General features: G+C 38.1%; 1 long non-coding RNA gene across 1 annotated transcript in view; it reads left to right on the top strand.

Moving 5' to 3' along the window:
* The first annotated feature begins 5,040 nt into the window (after nt 1-5,040).
* LOC121075221 overlaps nt 5,041-24,328 on the top strand; it is a 102,526-nt gene continuing 83,238 nt past the window's right edge. Inside the window, exon 1 of the long non-coding RNA XR_005822825.1 lies at nt 5,041-5,182. This is a non-coding gene — a long non-coding RNA (uncharacterized LOC121075221). The remainder of the gene's footprint in view (nt 5,183-24,328) is intronic.

The raw sequence follows: 24,328 nt of genomic DNA, 5'->3' as shown, positions 1-24,328 counted from the left end.
GTCTAGCACGTTTTCTGTTTGAGAAAGGAGTAGGGGTCTAAGGGATGATGCACTGCACTGTCGTATTCCTAAATGTGCTTTTAAGAGGGACGGGACTCTGATAGGTGTTTGCTACAGTGTCCTGCATGGGGGGGGAGGCAACTAAAACAAATTATTTTCCATGTTCTTTGTGCACTATGTAAAAACATCTGTAGTGTGACATTTAGAGGTTTAGAAAGGCAGATAATAGCAATTAATAACAGAGCCTGGGAACTCTTAGATGGGTTTTGTCAGGTAACTCAAAGGATTTTCTTCATTACTGTCGATCTGGTCAAAGAGATTTCTCCAATGTATTTCTCCAGTGCTAGTACGATGGTGACAAATCACATGGCACGGAGGAGAACTTGCTTAATTTGTCACTCTGTATAAGTGCTTCACACCTTGAAATCAGTAAATACTGTACAATGCCACAAGACAGGGTTGAGAGGCACCTTGGTGTATGTGTGAAAGATCATCCCCCTGTAAAAAGGGCAAAATTTCTGCCAGAGGCTTTCTTACGGGAAAATCCTTTATTTTGCTGGTTTCCAGCTGAAAAATAATCCTGTGTTGAAATAATTTTTAGGACATTTTGACACTTCCTGTAATGCTGATAAGACAGGGCTTAGTTTTCCAATGCACTTAACCATGTGTTGAAGCCAACTGAGGCTTACGCTCAGAGACAAGGCTGTGCTTCAATTGCCAGAGTCGTTAGGAATTGGCGATTCCCACTTGTAGGGGTTTTAGGATGAAAATTTCCTATTTTACACATAGGACAGCAGGATCCAATCTGCTGCCTTGATGATGTTAATGACTGTTTAGTCAGTGTGGAGGCAAGGTACCAAATTCTCAGGCTTGAGCACACACAGCAGCACCAGTGTTTGACTCGCATGGCATTTTCCATCTCAAAATCTCAGGGCTCTCTCAGTAGTACTATCTTACCACCTTCCTACAGTATAAGAAGATAAGCAGGGAGGAAGTGAAATGGCTTGCCCACAGACATCCAGAAACCAGTGGTAAAGCAAACACGTGGGAAGTGGGCTGATGTCTGTCCTTAATCTCGGCGTAAAAGTTTGCACTCACTGGGAGTAATTATGTGCAGTGTTTATGGCTGGTTTGGCTGCTTTGTGAGGTCTTACTCAGTGCAGTGGAGCAATTCCCGTATTGTGCAAGTAGGATAATCATTTGCACATTTTTGGCAACCTTGAGAAAGAATTGCCTGTTTCCCACCCCATCGCAACTGTGTACCATTGGCAAGACCAGTCTGGGGGTCTTCTGCTGCCACCCCACTCCCTGCCCAGTGCATGGCAGAGGATTTCAGCATGTAAGGCTGCTGCTTTAGCAACTCTCATGAGGATGCAGCTGCCTGGGCAATGCTCTACTTCATTAGGTCAGGATCAGGTAGAGCCCAAGAAGGAAGCTCGCTTGCATCCCAGAGGAAAGCTTAATCTTGTCTTCACAGCTGTCGGTTGCAGCTCTTTTGAGACTCAGAGGAAAAGGCCAGCCTCGACCAGGCCAGGGAACAGGACTAGGATTAAAACCGAGCTGGCAGAAAACTGGATAATTTTAATTTGCCTCAGGTGATTGTTCCATTCTGCCAGGTATTTACGGAAACATGTCACCATGAATCCTTCTCAGGCCTTTAACAGCTCTGGTTTGCAGCCACCAGGTTTGAAAATTGGCAGTGCTCTGGACTCTAGAGCTGTGTTATTACTCGATAGTTCATTTTGGGGGGTTGGGGTGGTTGTTTGTTTATTTGTTTGTTTTTGGTTAAGTGTAGGTTGGTCAAGTTCTAGTCCATAGGTTGTTTTCAAAGAGACAAAACTGTAACTTTGGAAAATCAATTTCATTAGAACTATTTTTAAGTAATTTCTTCTATTACCTCATTAATACCTGTATCTTCCCCTACTCTTTTTCCTGCATACCATTTCAGTGAATTTAAAGATTAAGGTTGTTGGCAATAAAAGAAAAATACGGGGTTATTAAATGAATTTTATCTTTCCCTCTCTAAATGATTTTCCATTTCTCTCTTTACTGAGTGACAGTGTGAGGACCCACTGGCACACCGCTCTGAGTGTGTCATGCTCCCTAAACACTGGGGTTGCTTGTGGACATCCCACTGCTGGTGCAGTGAGATTGGCAGATCTATTAAAAAAAAAAAAAAAAAACAACTGAAAGATGAAGTTTAAAATCAAGTGCTGGACTACTTTTCGCTTTCTCCTATGGCTCTAAATCTCATAGAGGTTTCAGTGGCTCTTAAATTCCATCTTGAAAGGGGGGGGAGGGGGGAAGGAAACAATTTCTGTAAAATAGAAGTTAAAATTTCCACTTGCCATTCTGATTCCAGGAGGTAAAATGCCAAATGTTGTAAGCTCACCACACTGACTTTGATTCTTAACAGAGGTCCAACAAAATTGTGCCATTTTGAAAATCAAAGTGGTTGGGAGCGTGATGTATGTTTGTGCAAACCAAATGTCAAATTTGTATGCTTGAGTATTCATGATCCACATTTCTGGATTTATAAACAAGTTTTTGAGCCAACAGTCCATAAGTATCAGCCTGATGGAGAACAGAAACACTGCTATTTACTTATCCAACTAATGTGAACTAATCAATACACCTCAAAAAGTGAGCATATGAAGAAAGAATTCACGCTTCGTCTGCAAAGTTGAAGGAATTAATTGAGCAATTTTTGATAATGAAAGCATTATAGGAAATTGCAGTCTGATTATGGAACAGGAAAGGAAACAAAATGTACTGGTTACCTTTCTCTTCATGAATTAGTTTCTCTGTTGCAATAAAGTCTGTTGTGAGTGGTCTAGCACATATAATGTATAGCAATTATCACTAACCTTCATGCACAACACCTATATAATACCACCTGCTGTTAAAGAGGTGTTTAGAGGGCTTGAATCGATTGTCAGTGGGTAAAATTCTTTAATTCATCAAATTCTTTAATTTTAATGCTCTAAATGTGCCATTTTCCAATCTGAATGGCTCCAAATTTCTAGAGCTTTGATTTGCATATTGGAATGCTCCCTTTGTCCTTCTCCCTTACCTCTCCTTCCAGCCCATGCTTGCTTTTTAAATCCCTGTTAACCATTGAAATCAGTCCATATAAAACATCATAGCTGCTTGAAGAGTTTTCTCAAGACTTTCCAGCAGGGCAGGCGCAATTGGAACCTTGTGGCACCAAGGACAAGGACAAAATTTCTGAGGAATAGGAACTGCAGACAGCATGGGAATGTGTGGCTGAAGTCTTCTTTCTTGCCTCTGCAGTGGTTCCCTCTCTGTAGAAATCATCACCAACTCAACTCTTCCTTCCATTTTCATAGAGCCTCTTAATTTTCTTTTGTTCCCAATAAAAGTTGGAAGTATAGGTAAAGTGCTGACTGTAGTTCTGTGTTTGTGTTGCTATGCAGTCCTACACATGGAAAAGACCTGCTAAATTTCTAACAAACTCCAACCATGTTTTAAAAGTCTTACAAAAAGAAATAGTTTAAGGTGTTGGTTTACTTAAGCACTTTAATACCTTGGAAAAATTAGCTGGATAGCTCCAGGTTTGATTTTACATTTGATTTTATTTTGTGCTGTTTGTTAAAATTGTTGATGCTTGTTTATGCACGTTGTTTATTAAAGACGAATTGATGTGATGCATTTTTTAGTTCACAGAAAAATGGCATGGCAAAAGCTTCAGGAAACAACTTCTTTTGGGAGACTCTCTCATTGTCACCATGTAATCATGTGGCACAAAGGTTTCTCCTTTACAGTAATTGCCATAAGCTCTGTTCTCATTCACTGGCATGTGGCATTCCTGAAAAAATCTCTGTAGTTTCCCTGGTTCCAAGCCATGAATTTCTTGTCACTTTTTTTAAGGTGGAAGCTGTCCCAGAAGTATGAATGGAAAAGTATAGGCAAGTTGTGTTAATATATAGTACTACTAGTTATAAGCCTTTAAAGCTCATAAATCAACATTAGCAGTCAATAGTTTTTAAATGAGAGTTTGATTTTAGTTCTTATCTTGACTGGAGTGATTCACGTTACCATTTTCTTGAGTTTTTCTCAAGGAACAGCAGAGGTGGAAACCCCCAGCAAGAGCTGGTGCCAGGGATGCTCCCGTGGGCTCTGGCCTTGTGGGAACCTCTTCCATGGCCAGAGGAGCTGGAGGTCTGTGAGCTATCCTGGGATCTGCATTTCAAATTAAAGCATTGGAAATCCTATAAATAAACCAGAACATCTCTACAGAGGCAGAGGCATTTTCTGTCCTCAGCCTGTAACCTGGACACAGCTTCCACAGTTTTTTTTTTTTTTTTTTTTTTTTTTTTCCTTTTTCTTTTTCTCACAGCTTTTTGGAAGTGATACTGAAAAGAAAGGGAAGGTGATGCCATGAATGTATCTACGTGTTCCCTTTTACAGTACAGTTGAGAGCCCTTCCAGATGGGGACTATATCCAGATCCCCATAACATACATAATTGCAACACTTCTGAAAGTTTATTTCATATGGTTAATTTCAATGGTAAATGACCAAAGTGATCACATTACTGTTCCAGGCCTTGTTGGATAGGCAAAAAACACTGCGTCTTTGTCTTAGTTTTGTTGATGACTTTGCAGAGAGCAGAATCCAGCAGTTCTACTGTTATTACTTTTTTTTTCTTTCTGATTTCTGTGCACCCTCTAAGGATGTTGATATTGTTCTTACAGTAATATATTAAACACAGTTTATGTAGAAATAGGATTTCTCTATAATTTGTACAATATGAAATTTTATTAGTTTACATTATAAAAATAATGTGACTCTATTTCTACTGCCCTGGTTTTGCATATTCTTATTTCATTCACCATATATAAAAAATTATTATTTTGCTATAAACCTCACATTATAATGCTAACTTTAATGATGCTCATTCCCTTCAATTGTATTTTAAGTATGTTGTTTGTTTCACTGATAAAAATGACTAAAAGATTTTCAAAAAAGAAAGCTAGGTGCAGACATTATTTTTTCTGTTTTCTATTTTGCAGTAATTTTTCAAAATCTGCCAGAAACTGAAATCCCGGAGGAACCTGATGCCAGACCACCATTACAGAACTCAGTGAAATTGTATTGTTCTAGAGAAGAAAATGTCATCACGTGCATTTTGAAGTGAATGTTATATCCTCATCTTAAAGGTAAAGTAACTCTTCTGCTGTCATTTCAACTAGCTGTAGTATATGGGTAGAAAATATATGCATCAATTTCGTAAGCAGGAATGTTTCTGTATTATTGCTGGCCTACTTGCATACCACGTAAGGTCAAGACTTTACTCTTATCGTATTTCACGTCTGCCTTGCTATTGGAGTGATGTGCAAATTGTGGCTGAAGTGCTGAACTACACATGATGGCAATGGCTGCTCAGGCTCAGTGTACGTTGTTGTGTAAAGAAAGTGTTGTTAGGATAGACATTTTCCACCAGTTCTGGGTAAAAGATAGTAGGTTACATAGAGCTATCCTGGAGGTCACATTCTAGTTCGTTTTGTTCATTATAAATGCTAAGGTTAATAACATCTCTTTTTATTCTAAAAATAAAGCAGAGAAATCAGCTAATGGCATTCCACTTCTTGGTGCCAACTGGGTGGTGCCAGAATGCACACAATGACAGCAGAGAACTGAGCACAGACAGTGATTCAAAACAAAGAAAAGTAGTCTTGTGTTTCAAAGGAATTCAAGCTGCTTATACTTTCAAAGACATGAACCAACCAAAATCCTGCTGTAAGATCTGGGCACTAGTGTGTGAAGGACGTCTTCAGCAGACCAATGTGTGCGGTATGACCAACAGTACCTCTCTGATGCCTTTTAACCTGTTCTCAACATATACGTGGTTGCCAGATGAATGATCTGCAATATTATTTTTTATAAATGTATATAAAATGTACTTTTGTATATAGAAATATTTCCCTGTAACTACTTCCCATAAGAATATGCTTAACTCAGGCTAATTTGTTTATGCCAAATGTCTAAGTTAAAATGGTTACTACCAATTAAGCCCTTTTACTCAGAACACATCTGTATCCTATAACGCCACAGACCAGGGTGCTGGCCCATATTAAAAGGGATTTACTCCTGGTAGCTTTCCCAAGCAGACTTGGAGTTTGAAAAAGCTATTTAAGAGATGAAGACACAAGAACTGGCTTACTTTAATGTTTACTTCCAGTGAATTTATATACAGGAGATTATTGTAGGAGGAAAAGCCTCCTACAGTAGGCTAATTGGAAAACATAGAAGCATCAGAATATTTTTCCAGTGCTGAGGAAAATATTTCCCTCTGCAGATGTTCACCTAGAAATAATACAATTTCAGGTCAGTTTGCCATTGCCTCCAGTCTGTTTATGTCATTGTAGTGCTACCTCCCTATGTGCAAAAAAAAATCAATGTGAAATTGCCTCACTTCTGTGCACAGAGGTCTCCAGAGATGAGCAGCTATGTTCGCCTAGCCACAAATGGATGGCTGGCAATTGCAACTGGGCATTTCTTTCTCTCACTCCAGTTCTTTGCATGTTCAGATGTCTGGCTTGGCCTGGTGCATCAGGATAGCTCTGGTAGGCAGCTCTTCCAATCATGTTAGTATGCTTGGGTGGAGGAGAAAGAGCACCAAAGTGCCCTAATTGAGGGAATATGGCACATCAAGCCTATAGTCAAGAGTAAGTCTTGAGGAAAAGCACTTTTTTAGATATTGTAGTCAGCCAGTCATGTAGTCAGACAGTCATCATTTGCAAGCCTGTACAAGGGCAGCCTGCCTGGGGCTCTGGGGATTGCTAACTTCAGAAGTTACCAAATCTTTAGTATGGAAAACCTGCTTGTATAAGGATGAAGGTTGCTTCTGAGTGGCTTTCCTACACAAAGCAAACAAACAAAAAAAAATGCCAAAACCTGCTACTTCCACTCCTTCTAAATGGAGATGTCAGCTTTGTGACATCTCACTTATCCAGCCATAAAGGGGTTCCTAGATGAGGCATAGAAGTTCTAATGTATTGTTTCTTTTTATATATATACTATACATATACATAAACAAACTTACATTTGTACTGATTGGGTATGATATCTGGCACCATAATGTCAGGCTATCGAAAGGAGAGTAAAGTGTTTCATGTCCGCTGAAGCTTGAGTTTCTCACCTTGCTCTGTCAGGTAAGTGAGTAGATGTTTCCTAACAATAACTGAAGCTGCTCTTGACTCTTACTTAGAAAAGGTTCGAAAATAAGTTATCCAGAATCTAAAATATTCACGAAAAGGGATTTAAAATACCATCCACTTCATATTATTTTAGCAGTAAATTAAAGCTGGTCACATCTAACAAAGTTATGAAGATGGTTAGATTAGCAGGGAAAGAATTCAGCCCTATTTCAGCCTGTTGAAGCTACAAAATAGTTCTCTTTGGCCCCATTAAGAGGCTCAAGAATTGTAACAGGGCTCTCTAGATTTCTATTAAAATAGCATATACAGTATGATTACAATACATTATATCTTTATATAATATTTATTCATTTCCCCCTAGTCTTTTGAACTTCATGATCCTTTGGTCAATTATTTTCAGAAAAGGAAATTGAAATTTCTTCCGTGGCAACTTTGACAAATGTGCAGCATATATATTGTATAGTATTCTCGTGGGAGAACTTCAGAAATAAAATTAGTTCCGTCAACATGCCATGAGTTCATCAGCTTGGGCCTTCCTGAACCTTTTGTCATGGCAAACATGCAAAGGACTCTTTCATCTTCATCCCTGCTTAGAAACATTGTCTAAGATGACTCTTATTACTCTTCCTAATTACCTTTTCCATCACCTACCCTTCCTCTCTGAGCATGTGTTTAATAAAAAGGTACAATTTCCCCATGGAAAAATAAGTAAGAAAATCTATATGTATGTGTGTGTATAAATATATACATATGTATGTGTGTACACGCACACACAATTTAGAGGAAGAATTACTATCCCACCAGGTAATAGATGTCTTCCATTTAGCAGCAGGCCAAAGATGATGATAAAATCATTAATTCTGTCAATATAAATGCTAAATAGAAAGGGAAATTGGATCTCTGCCTTGTGTCACATTTTCTCTGGTAGGAAATTATAACAGAGAAATTGAATCTGACGCACCTTTTGCTTTTATAGCCCCTCATCAAAGGTATGACACATAGTATACAATAAATAGCATGACACCTCTTAATTAAACAGTGCTATTGTTTAGCCCAGAATAAATGCTTTTTTTTGCTTGGCCAACGAGCAAGTTACAAGCTCCCACAGGGATCATAAAGTAAAGAATAAAATAAAAAGGCTATAAAGTTAACCAAAATCAAATTGACAAGCCTGCACTAATTATCTCTGGTACTATAGCACAGCAAAGGTGGCTATAGTTGACAGATAATAGAAGCGAGCTCATTAGTAAAACACCGAATGTTTTAATGTTTGGAAAGAGAGCATTTATTGCCTTTAGTCTAGCTATCATATACATTGCACAATTTTCCAAATTAGCATATCGGGTTTGTAAGTTGAATTCATTACAAATAGAAAATGACTACATCATAACCAGGAAAGTCAATTTTAGACATACGTATGCTGTTTGAATTTCACACTGATGATTGCAGGGGCTTGCAGAAAGAATGGCGAGGAGAAGTAGAGGGATGGTGTGCGTGAAATAAATGAGTCTGATATTACAGCAGGAGTTCAGTCACAACAAGTATATTCAAAATCTTCCTTGTATACCTGTGATTTAAAAGTACTGCTTTTCTAAACACACAGAATACTTCTTGTTAGTCATGGATGTGATTCAGCTTTGACTAAAGACTGTACAAGTGAAACACCTTTTCAGCTTCTTCTCTGTCCTCTTTAATTAGTTTAAGAGATTTCTCCTCCTAGCAGGAAGAATGCTAAGCCCCCCACATCATAGAAGGCCAGGGCATTAATAAGGATCTCTAAGCATAATCATTTGTGTTTTTTTATTGTTGTTGGTTGGTGGTTGTTGTTGTGCTTTTTTTTTTTTTTTAAACAAAACTAATAAATCTTTCTGATAAACTGGATTCTTTTGTTCATGCACTCTTTGTAAATTATTTCCCTAAAAGCTCAGTCAAGAACCATTTGAGAAAGAGAAGTGCACTACTTTCTGGCATATGAGGTAGTTGGTACAAGCAGGACTTTGTTTTATTTAGATCTAATCGCTGTGGTTCACAATGAACAACTCTGTAATGTGAATTACTCTCTTCACTATTACCAGTGGAGACTGAAGAAAAAAGAAACTGTGTAGAGGGGGAGGGAACTTTAGAGCACCTCACTGTTGGGTTACAGAGGGGAAATCAAAGGTCCTTCCACAGCTGCCCAAATAATTGGTCTCAACTAGAAGCTTCTGCAGAGAGCTCCTACCACAAGGCAGTGAGCTGCCCCTGCTTGTCCCCGGTGTCTTCTGTCTGCCAGGCGGCAGGTCCCCTGAGACATGGCCAAACACATGTGTGCGTTACCTCTTTCTCTGCACTGCTAAAATCCTAAAAGTCCTTCCTAGCATGAGCTTCTAGGAAATTCCAAGGAGCTGGAGGGCCTCTGGCTAACACAGAATTGGCTGGTGCCAGGTGCAGGGAAGAAAACTCCCCTGGGACAAGGGGATGTTTGTGACCTGCAGGAACAATTATTGCCAGTCAAGCCAAAGTCACCATTCTTCAGCTTCTAGAGTTGCACAAACACGGCAGGTAGCGGGGATTTTGAATTTCTTTTCCCTTCATTTCAAGCACTGCAAAGAATCTGTATAGAGGACCACAGACACTCTTTCCATTTTGATGCTGATGAACGTAATTTGGTATTTTACTTTAACTTTGAACAAATATGTATGCTCTTATTTCATGTCCAAGTTGCCTTCCAAGTCTTCATAAGAAAAGATAGCCAAATTGGTACTCATGAATTGGCTTTGCAAGGAAAAGGTCTGGATTAAAAATCATCCTAAAAGCAGTTGTTTCTTATAAGTCCTAAGTAACACTAAAAGATATTGTTGAACTCCCAGATGCACAGAGGCGTTTTAAATGACGCATGTTTCTTTTACTAGCTAACCTTTACTGATCTTTCGAGTCATGTTATCTTTAGAAATCAATAAACTACCAGCAAAAGAAACTAAAAAAACATGGAAGTCGCTCAAAGACCTTTCTGTGACTGAGTGCAAATGATGGAAAACTCTCAACTCAAATTACTGTTTGAAATATCATTATTCATAAGGGCAAACAACCCTTTTGCTATGCCCATTAGCCTGAATATGGACAACATTAAAAAAGCAGCACAGCTGAACTGTGAAACCCATTGAAGTGTATGTTATAACTGTGTTCACATGCAGTATTCTTGAGTGTGCTGTAGCGATGTGGCTGGAATACAGAGCAAGGCCGATTACTATCTGAAAAACAGAACTGGTAACTGACTTAGTGTCACAGATATATTTGATTGTGCTTTCAAAACTGAGGGATTGTTCGAAAATTCAATGTGCTGCATGGAATGTGAATGTGATTTTGGCTGTTTTATTTGACTAAGGCTTTGAATTGATAATATTTTTTACCGCGTGTAGCATAATAAAACCTGTATAAAAAAGACAAAATAGTATGCACATGGTAAATTTAGATGTGAAGTTAGTCTTTGGGGAGAAAACAAAAAGCAATGAGAGGGAGTAAACATAAAGAATTTTTTCAAAGCCTGTGTCAAATTCTTCACCCCTCAAAAGCCTTAATTCAAGTTTGGTGTTTTTGGAGGACACGTAAAATTAAAACTAATGTGAAGAAGGACAACTAGTAAAAGATTTAGTCAGCAGTAGGAAAATCTGATAAATTTCCAATTCTGCCTTTGCTTCAGAAATTCTGGGCTAATGTGAGGATTGTCCCAGCTGCCAGCCCACCAAGGTTTTCTTAAGGATCTTCACGAGCATTGTAGGCACAGCCCTTCCTGGCAACCTGACATTATCAATTGACAGATTTTATTGGTTCTGGATTTACTTTTATGTTTGTGTCAGTAAGTTCTACAGTAACCCTTAGAAGCCATTATTTTTCATCTATACTGGTATTTTTTCCAGCCAGCTCTCTGAGATAACTGATAACTCCAGCCGTGTTTCCTAACCTACCACGCTCTCGGTGTCATCATCTAAAAGTAAGTCTGAAAATGATGTCTATCAGCAAAAAGGCTCAGGGATAGTACACTTCACTATATATCATGATGATTTTTATACCAGTTTAAACCTGCTGACTTCAGTATTTCTGTCTGTCTTTACTATGAACTTAGAAAATGGATTTCAATTGCCATTGAACAATTGAGTTGCTGTTGAGCTTTGGGAATCTGCAGTTTTCCTTCAGAGGCTAGGACTGGACTCCGAGCATTCATGAATCCAACAGAACTCCTTTCAGGTGCTTGACCTAGGAGTGGTATTGGGGCTGAAGGGATATTTGCATCACTGTTTTGCGATTTTATGTGTACAAAGGATTATCAGTCTTTATTACACACACTAAAATTCTCTGGAGTACAATTTCCTCAGAGGGAGGTGTTAGAAGTAAACCTTTTGAACTTCTCATCAGAGATGTGGAAATCTTCAGGCATGATTTTCTTTTGGTTTACCTTCTAACCTCTTAGTTGGGAGTGCTAGTTCGTATTTTCTGGTGTGATTTCACTGAGTTGAATATCCTATAGGGCCTCTGTACTTTGAGATACCTGTTTCAGAGTTTGTGACTGCGGCAAGTTATTGGCTTTAAAAGTTTGGAGTATGTCGGACAGCAAGATCCCTGTGTTCTACGTTCACCAGCTCTTGAGTAGTATCAGGTGTTCCTGCTCAGAGGGTACAGGACACAGGATAAATATCCTGTGTTAGTAAACCACCCTAGATTAAGAAAGTTGAGCTTACTTTTATAATACCTTATGTCATGATTTCTGTATTTATTTTCAGTTGTTAATCAGTTTAAACTAAATTTGTAGAAATCTAATGTTTTGCGAACTTATACAAAATACATAAGTTAATGTAGATTAGGAAAGTAATGTCATATGGTGCCAGATACTGGAGACTGGTATTATAAACAAAGTTTTGTATTTTTCTTTGTTTGATTTTTTGTTTTGTTTTGTTTTTCTTTGAAACTAGCTATTATGTTATGAAAACTGATTCATATATATATATATATTTTTGCATTTCAGCTGAGTAGAAGAGTTTGTGCATACTGATAGTATTTTCCTTTTGCATTCCTATTTAGCAGACCCGTAAATTTTACCCTCTGTGCTCCCTTTTTCCATCCTTTTGGGTTTTAAGCTTCTGGGCATGTGTATGTCCAAGACTTATCCTGCAAAATACAGGCTGCAAAAAGGAAGCTAAGTGTTCTTAAAGTAGTAGGACCTTAGGAAAAATACCAAATATTCCCACTAAAAGTATCGGTGTGTTTGCATTGCTCTTTGATTCTTCTGAAATGTCCAAAACTATTTTGCTGCTTGTAGATATTTAAAATGAAAAATACTGTGTGAGAAATCATCCATATTATAAATGTAAAGCAAGTCTGGAAATTTAGTAGAAGAGTGCCCATTACGAGTGTCATCTTGTGTGGGAGGCATTTTGCCCAGTCATTTTCTTTTTGTATATCAAAAATACCTTAGGATTCTGCTCACTGGTGCCAAATATAAAGCACAAAGAAATCCAGACTCACTAGGAGACCACCTCTAGACTGAGAAGAAACATATGCTCCAGAAGCAGTGTTCTTTTTCATTTGTTCAGCCTAGCATAATCCTCACATTCCCAGACTGACTCTTGTCAGGATTTAAAAATGTATGTGGGGGCAGCTGGAGTAGTTTCCGTTCCACTTTATTTAAGCTGTGCCTCTTAGCTTGCCACAGACTTGGCAGACAGATGCCAACCTTCTTCAGCTCTGGTAAAGATGAGTGAACCAAAACACTTATATTGATTTTAGGATGATTTAGTACCCCTGTGTCAGGAAGAGGTCCATGGATTCTTTTATTCATGTCTCTACAGTAACAGTTTAAATTGGCAAAAATTCACAGTTCAGACTTCTATTGATATGGATTAGAGAAGAGCATTGCTTTTCATTAGCTTTAGAGCTGTTAATGAATGATTTGGTATGGGCTATGTGCTTTGTTGGTGACTTCAGACCACCTGGTCCTGTATTAATGGCATACCTTCTTTTCTCTATAGGTGAGACTTTCTTGACTTGTTTGCTCTGAAGCATTTAACTTACCTTAGCACTGAGTTTCATTATCAGTAGTGTAATTGTATTTCCAGGGTGCTCCCTTCAGGAACAAGTTTACACAGACCTCTGGAAACATATCTGCAGTTGCCTAAAGGAAAAGGAAACGGCAAGAACTAGGCAGACAAAGTGATCCTGAGATCATGCAAATAAGAACTAACAGTTCAAATCAGCCTTAATGCGGATAATCTGTGCATAATGTTTGGGGTTTCTTTTTCACTTACTGGGAAGTTCATGTGTGCAAAGAAGGCAGGACAGGAAATGCTCATCAGAATCCTAACATATCCTAACATCGTGTGACAGCATTTCAGTTTAAAGGGAATGCTGCAAGACAATAGCCAACATAAATACCTGCATCGTAGCAGCATTCAGAAATGACATTGCTATCTATGATTGTGTGGGACATAATGGAACAGATTTGTTTATGTGAGGAAATGTAGCCTCAGGTTCCTGCCAGGTTGGAATGCAAGGAACAAGACAAATGTAAAACCAAATTTCATTTCCATTTGATCCTATTTGTGTTTGTGGACTGTAAGTACATTTAAGATCGCATGCATACAGTTGTAAATCCATCAGCCAGTGAACCTAAAACTAAATAATATTAAGTACAGTGAAAAATGTGATAACAAAATTGCACGTTGAAACATATTTTGAGAATGCTGTGATTCCAATAACAGCATTCACCTACCCTCGATGCCTAGGGCATGTGTACGTATGAATTTGCTGGTAGAGACAAATACTCCAATATGTGTAGAGTCGAAGGGTTATCTTTCTTTGAGAACTCCTGTATGCCACATCTTCTGACCTGACTGTAAACCTTAAGATAGTAAACACATTTCCTTGGTTTCTGGAAACAAGAAATAACTGAGGTTTCTTTATTAGCTTTGTTTCTTCTCATTTTCCCCTGACTTTCTAATATTCAAGACTGAGAAAAACTTTGTCCCTTTATATATTCAGAAATTCATTCCTTCTGTCAATATTTCATGTTTTTGGGGATGGATGTACTAAGTTTGACTATTTTGAGTTTTTACTCTTGAAATCCAAACTCTTTATACTTCTATTGTTAACGTGTTATATTTCTACACATAAGGCATGTTTTCTGTTCAAAAATAGTGAAGGGTTCTGAATGTAGCCTGTTCCTTTTAAAACAAAATCAAGTAATAAAAAAGTGAAGATGGTGACCTTGTCTCATACATGCAGTCTAAATGCATGTGTTTTCTAGCATTAACCTTTGGAACTTATAGCTCAGCAAGAAAAACTCTATTTGAGGAAATATAGGTCATAAGCACAGACTCTGCTGGAGTTTAGGATGCAGAGAATTGACACAGAGCCTTCCAGTTTCTAACGGTTAGTCAGCTTGTGTGTGTCAAACTTCTATATCGTTTCTGATAATAACCAATGCCATGAAATACAGTTTAAGCATATGCCAAAACAAACAAAAAAAAAGGTTGGTTAAACCTTAATATATTTTTATACTAGGCGAAACATTCAAGAGGGAAACCCAATTGCCTCTACATTTTTCACCACCAGTTCCTTGTGTTCTTTTCTTCATATTGTATCTGTTGAATTGCTGTATAAAGATATAATGACTGGTTTCATCTTTCCAGCTAATGCTTAAAATAGACAGCCAGCACTAGATAGAAAACTGGTGGAAAAATATATATATATCAGTGGAATAAGAATCCTTAGAAAATAAAAAGAAGACACGTTTACCCTTTTGTCTTCCCTCAGGTAAAATACTCAGGTCTCCCTGGTTGAGGATTCATGATGATGAGTAGATCGCATGTGCCTTATTTATCTCCACATACATCTGTGGTTAAAAATACAAATTCAAAGCAAAATATATTTCTATCACAGTAGGACTGCAAAGTCAACAATTCATCTATCTCGCCTTTTAGGAATCTTTAAATATACTCACGTCTTTGTTCTACCTCACAAGACTGATGCATGGTAATGGTTATACTGGCAGGTGAACCGATGGGATTTTAGGGGCCATAACTTGTGTTGAGAGTTTTGTGTTTCTCTTGTAAAATCTGACCACAGCAGCAGTAACAGTAAAAGCAAAGCTAGGAAAGGTTTTGCTCATTGAGCTGCAGGCGCTCACAGTGTTATTAACTGTTGCAAGAGAAACACAATACCTGAACTTTTTCCAGGCACGGTAGAGAAGGAAATGACTTCCACAGTTAAGCTGGAAAAGGTGTCTGCTGGTGCTTTGAGTTTGAGGCATACCATGTAGAGACTGTTCTTGGGGGTGGTGGGCTGTGCCCAATGACTGGTGCAACAAGAGAGGGGTAGCCTAACCTTGCTTTCACCTATCACATCTAGATAGATGATTTTCTCCCCATGGAAGAAAGAGCTGAATCTGCTGTGCTTTTGTGAATTACAGACACTCTTGTCTTGTGCAAGGGTTGCCTTTCCATATACTTCCTCCCTGTAAGCCCCACACCTGCTGAATTTCAGTTTAAGCAAGATGGTTTTATTTCTCTGAATACTGAATCTTTAAAATCATTTTAGTAATGGCAAAAAATTAGTATGACATGTTGCCAGCAAAAATATATTAATCAATTTCAGAATAATAAAAAGTAATTCAATTCACAGAGAATACTGGTTTGGAAAACTGAAAGGGTGCACGTTTTCCAGCTCCACTTCTGTTCCGGATGCTATCAGTGAGTCATGTTAATGTTTGACTGTACCAAAGAATTTATTGGTCTGGGTTTCAAAAATAATTAGTGAGTACAGTTCCCTTAATCATACACAAAAAAAGTATTGAGGCCAGTTTGTAGTATAACAAGTATATCTGGAGAGGTTTTTTTGTTTGTTTGTTGGTTGAAATGAAAAAAAAAAAGAAGGGAAATGTATTAATTCACATAAAACCTAAACAAAAATAATTTTGGATGATGAGGGAAAGAGAGAGTTTTATGAAACAACATACGTAATTTTATTTTCAATTTAGCCTAAAACTTTCCTGTTAGCTCAAAATAATTTCTTGGTTTTGTTCTGTTTTTCCAATTAAGGTTAGTTTCTAGATGTGAAATAATACTTCAAAACGCTTTTAATACTCCTCCCCTTCTCAAAAGTTTAAAAGGAAATACTTTAGCATTTTCAAATGTTTCCCACCTATTTCTTTCAACCAATACTATTTGCTGAATCCACATTTGGTTTCTTGATGGTTTTGGCTTTGGCACAGTTCAATTTCCACTGACGTCTCCAGTCTGCTCAAAAAAGTACCCAACTGATCATGTCCCCTACTACGGAGTAGGTGCATCCATCTGGCAACAGCTAATACAGAAAATGAGAGATGTGTTACTGCAAGTAGTTAAATGAAATTCTTAGGGAATCAGGGTGCTAAGGAGAGGAGGAGGGAGCTGAGCTCAGGTTGAGACTCTAGTTTTATGTTCCTGTGATTTCTGAAATTATCTGGAGATGTGATGCTGACAGATTGTATCACAGGTAGTATTACCTTCTGTGATACATATAGTGGAGAGAGCTTATATTGTCACGAATATTGAACCGTTCTTTTATTTATTTATTATGTGTGATTTCTACAGATAATACGTAGAGAGTATTGAAGTCTGCTTCCCTGTACTAGAGCCCTGTAGCCTTTAAAGGTCTTTAAAGCAAGATTTTCTGGAGTGACTTGCAAAGCTAGGTACAAACTGATACCTTCAGAGGTTTAATATCTGCCTTTACATCATCCTCATCTCCTCGCTTCTTATTTCTTGGATTCAGCCATTAGAAGGGTTAATCATAAACATTTTGCAATAAGAAAAAGATGTGAATGAACACTTAAAAATCCTCAGCATAATAGAAAGTCATGGAAAAGTAAGTGAGAAGAAAACTAAATAGCTGTTATCATAATCACTCATCATTATTAATATTGTGTTTCACAACACCATATTGTATTTCAAATGGTGATTTAGCACAAAAATAGCAATACTGTGGGTTTTAATACATTACTTCTGAAGAATCTTTCTTGTAGAGCAAGAATAATATTATTTCATTTATTTCACAGGGTTCACGTTATTTCACAGGGTGCTCTTTTTTTATAGGCCCAGCAATGAGAACTGTAATTTTAACAGTGAAAAACCATGATAGGTTAATCGTACCTGAAAATCCTGCTATGAGATAACAGCTGGAGGAATGAATTGCTTATGTAGGCAGATGGGGGCAATTGTCTCTCTGCACATTTGAAAGGGTATTGATTTTTCAGTTGTGTTAAGGATGTAGTGCTCTTTATTGGGCAATTTATTGTTTTGTGGTGTTGTTGTTGTTTTGTTTTGTCTTGTTTTTGCTGTTTTATATTTTAGTAAGAAAGGTTCCCATTTATCGAAGCTTCTATAGCAGTAATGAGATTGTCATTTAAACTAATGCTGTTTGTTCAACTGATAGAAATGTTGTAATACTGCCATATTGATTTTGTTTAAAGTAAAATTCTGCTTGTAACATCTCTGGCAGCTGCAAGAATGGGAGCTTATTTTCAGCCTAAGAAAAAAAATACTTATAAACTTGCTATTTTTCAGATCTGAAGTGGTGGAACAAAAACATAGGAGAGAAGCGAGCGCTTAGTTGTTTTAAGGGTGAGTGACTCTGGAGAAAAGAGTGGTGTTGAAATGGTGGGAGGGAAGAGGAGAAGTGTGTTTGATATCTGAGTGTTTCATGACATTTCTTTCTATAAGTTTCCTTATTGTAGATGAAGCACAGTGGGAGGATAGCAAACTCCAGGTCTCTAGACTCTAAAAACTCAGCAAAGGTGATAGCTGACTGACTATTCTTTGTTGACAGCTGTCTCTATAGCCTCCCTGGCAAGTTCCTCCTTGGAAGCCTTTCACCAGAGACTGCAAGCTCTCTCCATTGAACAGCTAGCTAGCTTTCATGTTTTGTGAACTGCAAAATTTGAACTTTCTTCAGAGTATCTAAGAACAGAGCTTGTGTCTCAGAAAATTATTTCAAAAGTTCTGTCTCTCCTAACCATTAGATATATTTTGATTAAATCATGCCAAGTTTATTTGCCCAATGGAATATCTTGGTCCCTGACATATAAGATAATGTTAATGAATATTGAACTGCTATTAAAATAATATCCAGGAACAGTATACTCTGTATGATCTAGTTAAGCTTAATATTATTTGGCATTAGAGAAGAATGTGTTACAGATAAAGGATGTCACCTGAGGTGCCTATAAAAGGGAAGGAAATGGGAATCTTTCAAGAAAATAAGTCACACTGACAGAAGAACAGCCTTCTTGAAAGTTTGCTGCATTGCAGTGTGCTCAGAAAAAGTTGACTTTGGCATATTATTCGAGAAAAGCATGTGCTTTCTACTGCCAGAGTCTCTCTTCTCCTGCAGGGCCGTACTGTTTTCTCAAGTGTTGACACATGTTCTTCTCTGGCAGCCGGGGTGAAAATGGTGATATAGTCCAGGCAGTACTTGAATTTCTATATGAACATATTTCAACTTGAATTATTCATACAGGACATATGAACCAGGGGCTTTATCTGCTCCAGTTGCAGCTGTTTGTCCCAGAGAAAGGACTATATTGTCCAAGTCTGTGTCTTCCGAAGTGCAAGAAGAGAAATACATCTCTTGTCTGGTCCAAGAAAATGTCTTCTAGAGAAAGAGGGGGGGAGGGGGAGACAGGGGAAAGTCATTACAGATGTACCTTGTGCCTGAAGCAAACCTTGGAGTAGAATTTTGTCATTGATTTATAAAAGGAAATTAAATTCAGTTAATAAACTATATTAGAAATAACTGGGTTTTGACCAACTTTGTAAGAGTTGGTATTTGAAAGTATGATGGCGGTAAAATTTCCAGGTCCTCTAAGCACTTGATTGTGAAACAGCTACTATTGTCCTGTTGTCACGTATTGGTTGGCATCTGCAACACTTTGCCAAATCTGACCAACTCCTGTTGGAGCCAGCTCCTTCCTGGTTTCACCTGGGGCCCCAAAAGCACCAGGTGGCTCTCCCACTCTTCCTCTGCTCCTTTAAGAGCTGGGCTGCCTGTGCTTGAGGCCAGCTTTGACAGAGACAGTGTTTGCCTTCCTCCTGCCATGTATCTTGCTGAGGCAGACCTTAGTCAGCCTTGGTGACGTGATATCCTGGCGTGACTCAAACGTGGTGATCACTGCTGACCAGCCCAGGGTGCTCTCGACAAGGCTGCCCTGCTCTCCTCACTGGGGTGCCAGGATGGGGCCCCAGCTGGTGAGGGCTCCCCTTCCTGGCTGAGCAGCTGGCCCTCGCCACACACTGACATTTTAAGTGTAAGTTAGATACTTTGCTGAAAGATCTAGGAGCACCGCCCAAGTACATTTTTATTTTGGGAAGTTGAAGCTTCTTTCCACTTAATCTTTTAATGACCTTGTCAAGGCAAGAGCTTTAAAAACAGTCTTTCTCTGTAGACAGTCTCATTCTTTGTAAGTGTATGTGCATGCACACATATATTAGACTCTGCTACCAAGTGAAGAGACTCACGGCATCAGAGGGCCAAGGTGGCTAGCACAGTGAAGAGAAGAACGGGATATGAAGCCATGGGGGAAAAGAAATGGCTAGAAATTACTCAGGTAATCTGGATACTTTCAAGTTGCCTAGGACTGACTGTAATCTGTGGACTGAAACAATCACAGAAACATTAGCAGAAATCTTTGTAAAAGCTAATGGAAGCTGCAAAATGCTAGTAAAGGACAAGCATTGGGACCACCTACTTAAAAAGGAGAAAAGAGAAAGGGTCAAGTAATCACAGGCTGACCAACTTTATTTCAAATCCTGGAAAAAAAATATGATTTTGGGTACCTGGAAGACAACAAGGAGAAATACATAACAATACATAACTATTTTGCTCAACCGCTAATAAATCAATTTCCTGCTACAACTTGAGAAAAAGAGGTGGCATTTAATAAAATTTTTGAAATTGCATCACAGCTTATAGGAAAGCTAGGGAAATACAGACTAGCTGGTACTCTCATAAAAGAAAACATGACAAAAAAAAAAAGTCCTCAGCTCTCTGTTTCATTCCTGCACTGACGGGCATAGACCAGCTGAACAACCAGAACATCCAGTACTTTCTCCTTCACTTTTACCTGGGACAGAAGAAATCATCTGTCTTTTTCTATCAGCAATTAGGATTACTGGCTATCATTCTTCCCTTCAGTGTTCAAAGATCAATTCCTTGAACACTATAAGCTGGTTGAAACTGAAATTGTGGTTAAGTTGTCAGAAGAGATGGTCACATTTTTCCTTTTGCTATCTTTCACTCTGTTTTTCTCTCATTGTCCATCCTATCAGTTAATTGAAAAGGTTCAATTTAACCTGGATTAATTCCCCGATTAAGTTGACTGCATGGCTGCAAAAATGCTTGTTGTCAGCGTGACGGCAGAGGGTGGTGACCAGGTAAAGATATAACATTGTTTTATATTACAGCTTATGTGAAACTGGGCTTAGCGTAACAAGTTTCCTGCCTGACATGTCAGCTAAACACAACTAAATGATACAGTACTACAAGCGACTTTCTTATTGTCATTATCTCCCATCCCCTCTCCCCATATCACATATAATTAGTTTATACAATTTTTCCTGTTCTCTGTTATACATTTTTCCTGTTCTCTGTTTAACCACAATATCCTTTTTCTGCAGGTGCGCATCCTTCTTTGCAGCCATTGTTGTGGTGATGATAGGGAATATTTTCCAAAAGCCGTGGATGCACTCACTGTAACTTTTCTTCTGTGTCTACAATGACTGTTCAGTAGTGCTGCATGCATTTCTTTTCCATATCTATATAGGCTCCATATCTATATAGGCTCTTTCCAGCATGTTAAGACTTAATTTTTCTTCCTGGCAAAATGACTGGTACCTACTCTGATAGAATATTTCTCACTGAGCAATTCCTCAGCTCGGTACTTTTATCAGAACAACACACCCTGTATATGCTAAAAAGAATCATACACAGGTGAAACCAAGAGCAGTGAAGTATGAAGTAATAGAGCAAGTTGACAGTTTGCAAAGAATTTCTTTCATATGTTAGAATTTTGATGCTTGAGAAGTTCTTTCAGCTCTTGCTGTTTGTTATTTCCAGAAGGTGATATTAAAAGTTGAAAAGCCGAGTCATTAAAAAAAAAAAAAAGTCAAATCCTGTTTCAGTGGTCTAAAAATGAATGGGTTGATGAACATTCCAGACATGCATTCAGCCTTCAGGTATGCAGGAAATTGTACTGTTTTGATTCTTAATCTTCTGTTTGAATATGTGATTGATTTGGGCTGTTTTTTGTTTGTTTGTTTATTTTTTAAACTTGCTTGAGAAAAGTTTACTGTGTTTCTTGTGTTTTGCCTCAGTCCTGATGAAATAACACTCAATCAATTGTGCTTGCCAGCTACTAACAGAAATTGTTCCCTCTTAGAAAGGGTAAACAGGTTTTGAATCAGCCTTCATATACCTACCTTCCAGATAAAACAGTCACTGGCAGGTATAAGGCCAGGAGAAATGTAGAAAAACTTACAGAACAGAATTATTTTAGTTAAGGTAACAATATCAGTCAAGAAGACTCAGAAAGTAAAAGAGAAAGATTTAGGGATTAAAGATGTCTGATGAGCACTAGCTAAGACAAAACCCTTCAGAAAGAAATATATTTTTGCTGCAGGCTTTTTACACTATGTTTTTGTCAATGTGGACTTTGCTTTGAGGATCTATTGGAATGAATGTAAAGTACTGCAGGAATGCCATTTTTAGTACCAGAATCCATGTCTGAGATTTACAGCCAGCAACAATACCCACCACGGGGTTTTCCTTTCTTTTTCCTTTCCATTTTGAGGTTCCGAAGGAAAACCAAGTTATTTAGCTTTTATATGAGGGAAATACTATTTTTTTAATTCATAGTTTTGGAAAAAGTTTTGCTGAAAGCACCAGTGAAAGGAGTAGCAGAATGTCCATTTCTATTGCAGGTAGCAATTCATTATTGTCCCTGTCTACGGTGTGATTTAATCATACTTACGTTATTTAAGCTAGTTTATTCAAATGAAATATTAAATCCAGGCTGAGAGAAGTTTTTGTCTCAAGTTTGTCTATACTTGTTTAAAAACAAAGACATTGTGTATAGAAAAGACAATTGGCTTTTGAAGCACTGAGCTTAAATACAAACAAGTAAGAAAGCCACACCAGAGAAATGTTTATAGCTTAAAGAAAAGAGCATGGACAACAAAACAGAAATTTGAATTACTAGTGCAGAATAGTGTCTATAGGGATAACATGCAACAATCTCAATCATGACTGATGGACATCTGTTAGTAGGGTATGTACTGCTATAATTATATGAACAAAAGTACATTGGGCATCGCGAGCTGGGCAGGAGGCAACATTCTACACTACTGATAGGAAAACCCTAAAAGAAATGAGAAGTAAGAGATAAAGGAAAAACTTCATCAGGATAGGATAATGAAAATTATTATTTCTTCTATTCTGATGAAACTGAAGTATTTTGAGAAACCATGTTTGATTTTGGCTAAAATTGTAAGCAGAGTCCCTGTAACCTCATTATCAAGGTAGATGTACTTAGCAGGGGTCATCACCACAGAAGACATAAGTTAGGTTCAGAAGTGTTGCACAAATGTTTCTAAATTAAGGAATTAAGGTTATCTAGTTATTCCTGGATATGATAGCTGACCAATTACTTCAACAAATAATTCCATAATCAATTTGAGGTAAAACTACTTTGTACTTGGCCTCTGAAACAACAAGTATAGCATAGGAGGGTTAGTCATTTCAGGTAACCTTGGATAAAGTAATCCAGTTTAATAGAAAGATGAGAAAAGTCTGTGATATAGGGCCCTCTTTCAAAAGAAAAGAAAAAGTCTAGCTGATTTTATTATGAGAAAAATTGTTCACGTAGGGAATTTTGGAGGAGGTTTGGAGATATGGGTTTTATTTTTTTCCATCTAAGATGATATAACTGCATAGAACTTCTTTGCAGAAAAAAAAAAAGATAAAAATTTTAAAGGGCCTTAGCACTTAGCTAGATGAATGATCACCTCTGGAAGAATATTAATGGATAAACAAAGCTGAAAAATGAAAGACAGTAATAATAAATAACAATAATAAAGTAGTGGTATGTCGTAGAGATTAGTTGTTCATGAGCAAAATAGAATTCCAGAAAATAAAGCTGAGCTAGACATCAGAAAAACTTTTAGATAGGGAAAAGGATTCTTTGGCCTTGTAAATAAAGATAAAGAAAAGAGAACAACGAAAACAGTGAAATAACCATGTAATGAGAACCATGAAGAGAAGAAAGATAATCTAAACGCAGCCCCAAAATTATATGAGCGTGTTACTTCAGTTTTCGTTGGAAATAGTGAATATGGGAATAAAAGCAGGAAGGCTAGCAGAGTCTGAGGGAATAGAGGCAATCATAGCTGAAACAGAAGTAAATTTTAAAGATATTGAGTCACTTAGTTTGAGGGAATCTGCTAATTTCTATTCAAGAATCCTTAAAGATCTAGCACATAACATTTTAAACCCAGTGTTTTACACCCTGAGGACACCAGTAGGCCATCATGGCTGTGAGCGGCCTTGCCTAGGACCTTCTCCCAGGAGCTCCCTTGCCCATGGGCCCAGGAGCTCCATTTCAGTTCAGGCCTTCAGGCCTTGTCTGAGCTACGTTATAAGTGTGCCCATCTCTTGCCTTGCCTCCTGGGTGGACCTTGCAGCTATGCTAGCAGTAGCTTGTCCCCTGGATGAACCCCTCCTATGTTTATTGTAGGCCTGTCTTCAGTCCTGTATCTGACCCTATCTCCATTGTTCCTTCCTGAGCCTGTTTCACTGCTTGCTGTGCCTGTGGCTGCCGATAGACTGTGTTACCAGCACCCAGCTCTTCTTGCCACATTCAGACCTCATGGGCAGTGCCATGCCAGTGAGAGCACTGCCTGGGCCAGGGTCACTCTTGCCTCTTGGCTTGCCTGCAGTTTGAGAGCTGCTGTTCTTTCCCGCTCCCTGACAGTACCAAGAGTTTCTGGCTTTATCAAGGTGGACATTGAAAGATGTTAGAATAGCTTTTCAACCTCATGCTGAAGATTCTTGACGTTATGGAGAATATCCTGATTCTTGTGGAAA

The sequence above is a fragment of the Cygnus olor genome, chromosome 1, assembly GCF_009769625.2.
Source record: "Cygnus olor isolate bCygOlo1 chromosome 1, bCygOlo1.pri.v2, whole genome shotgun sequence".
NCBI lineage: Eukaryota > Metazoa > Chordata > Aves > Anseriformes > Anatidae > Cygnus > Cygnus olor.
This window is presented reverse-complemented; position numbering and strand designations above follow the sequence as displayed.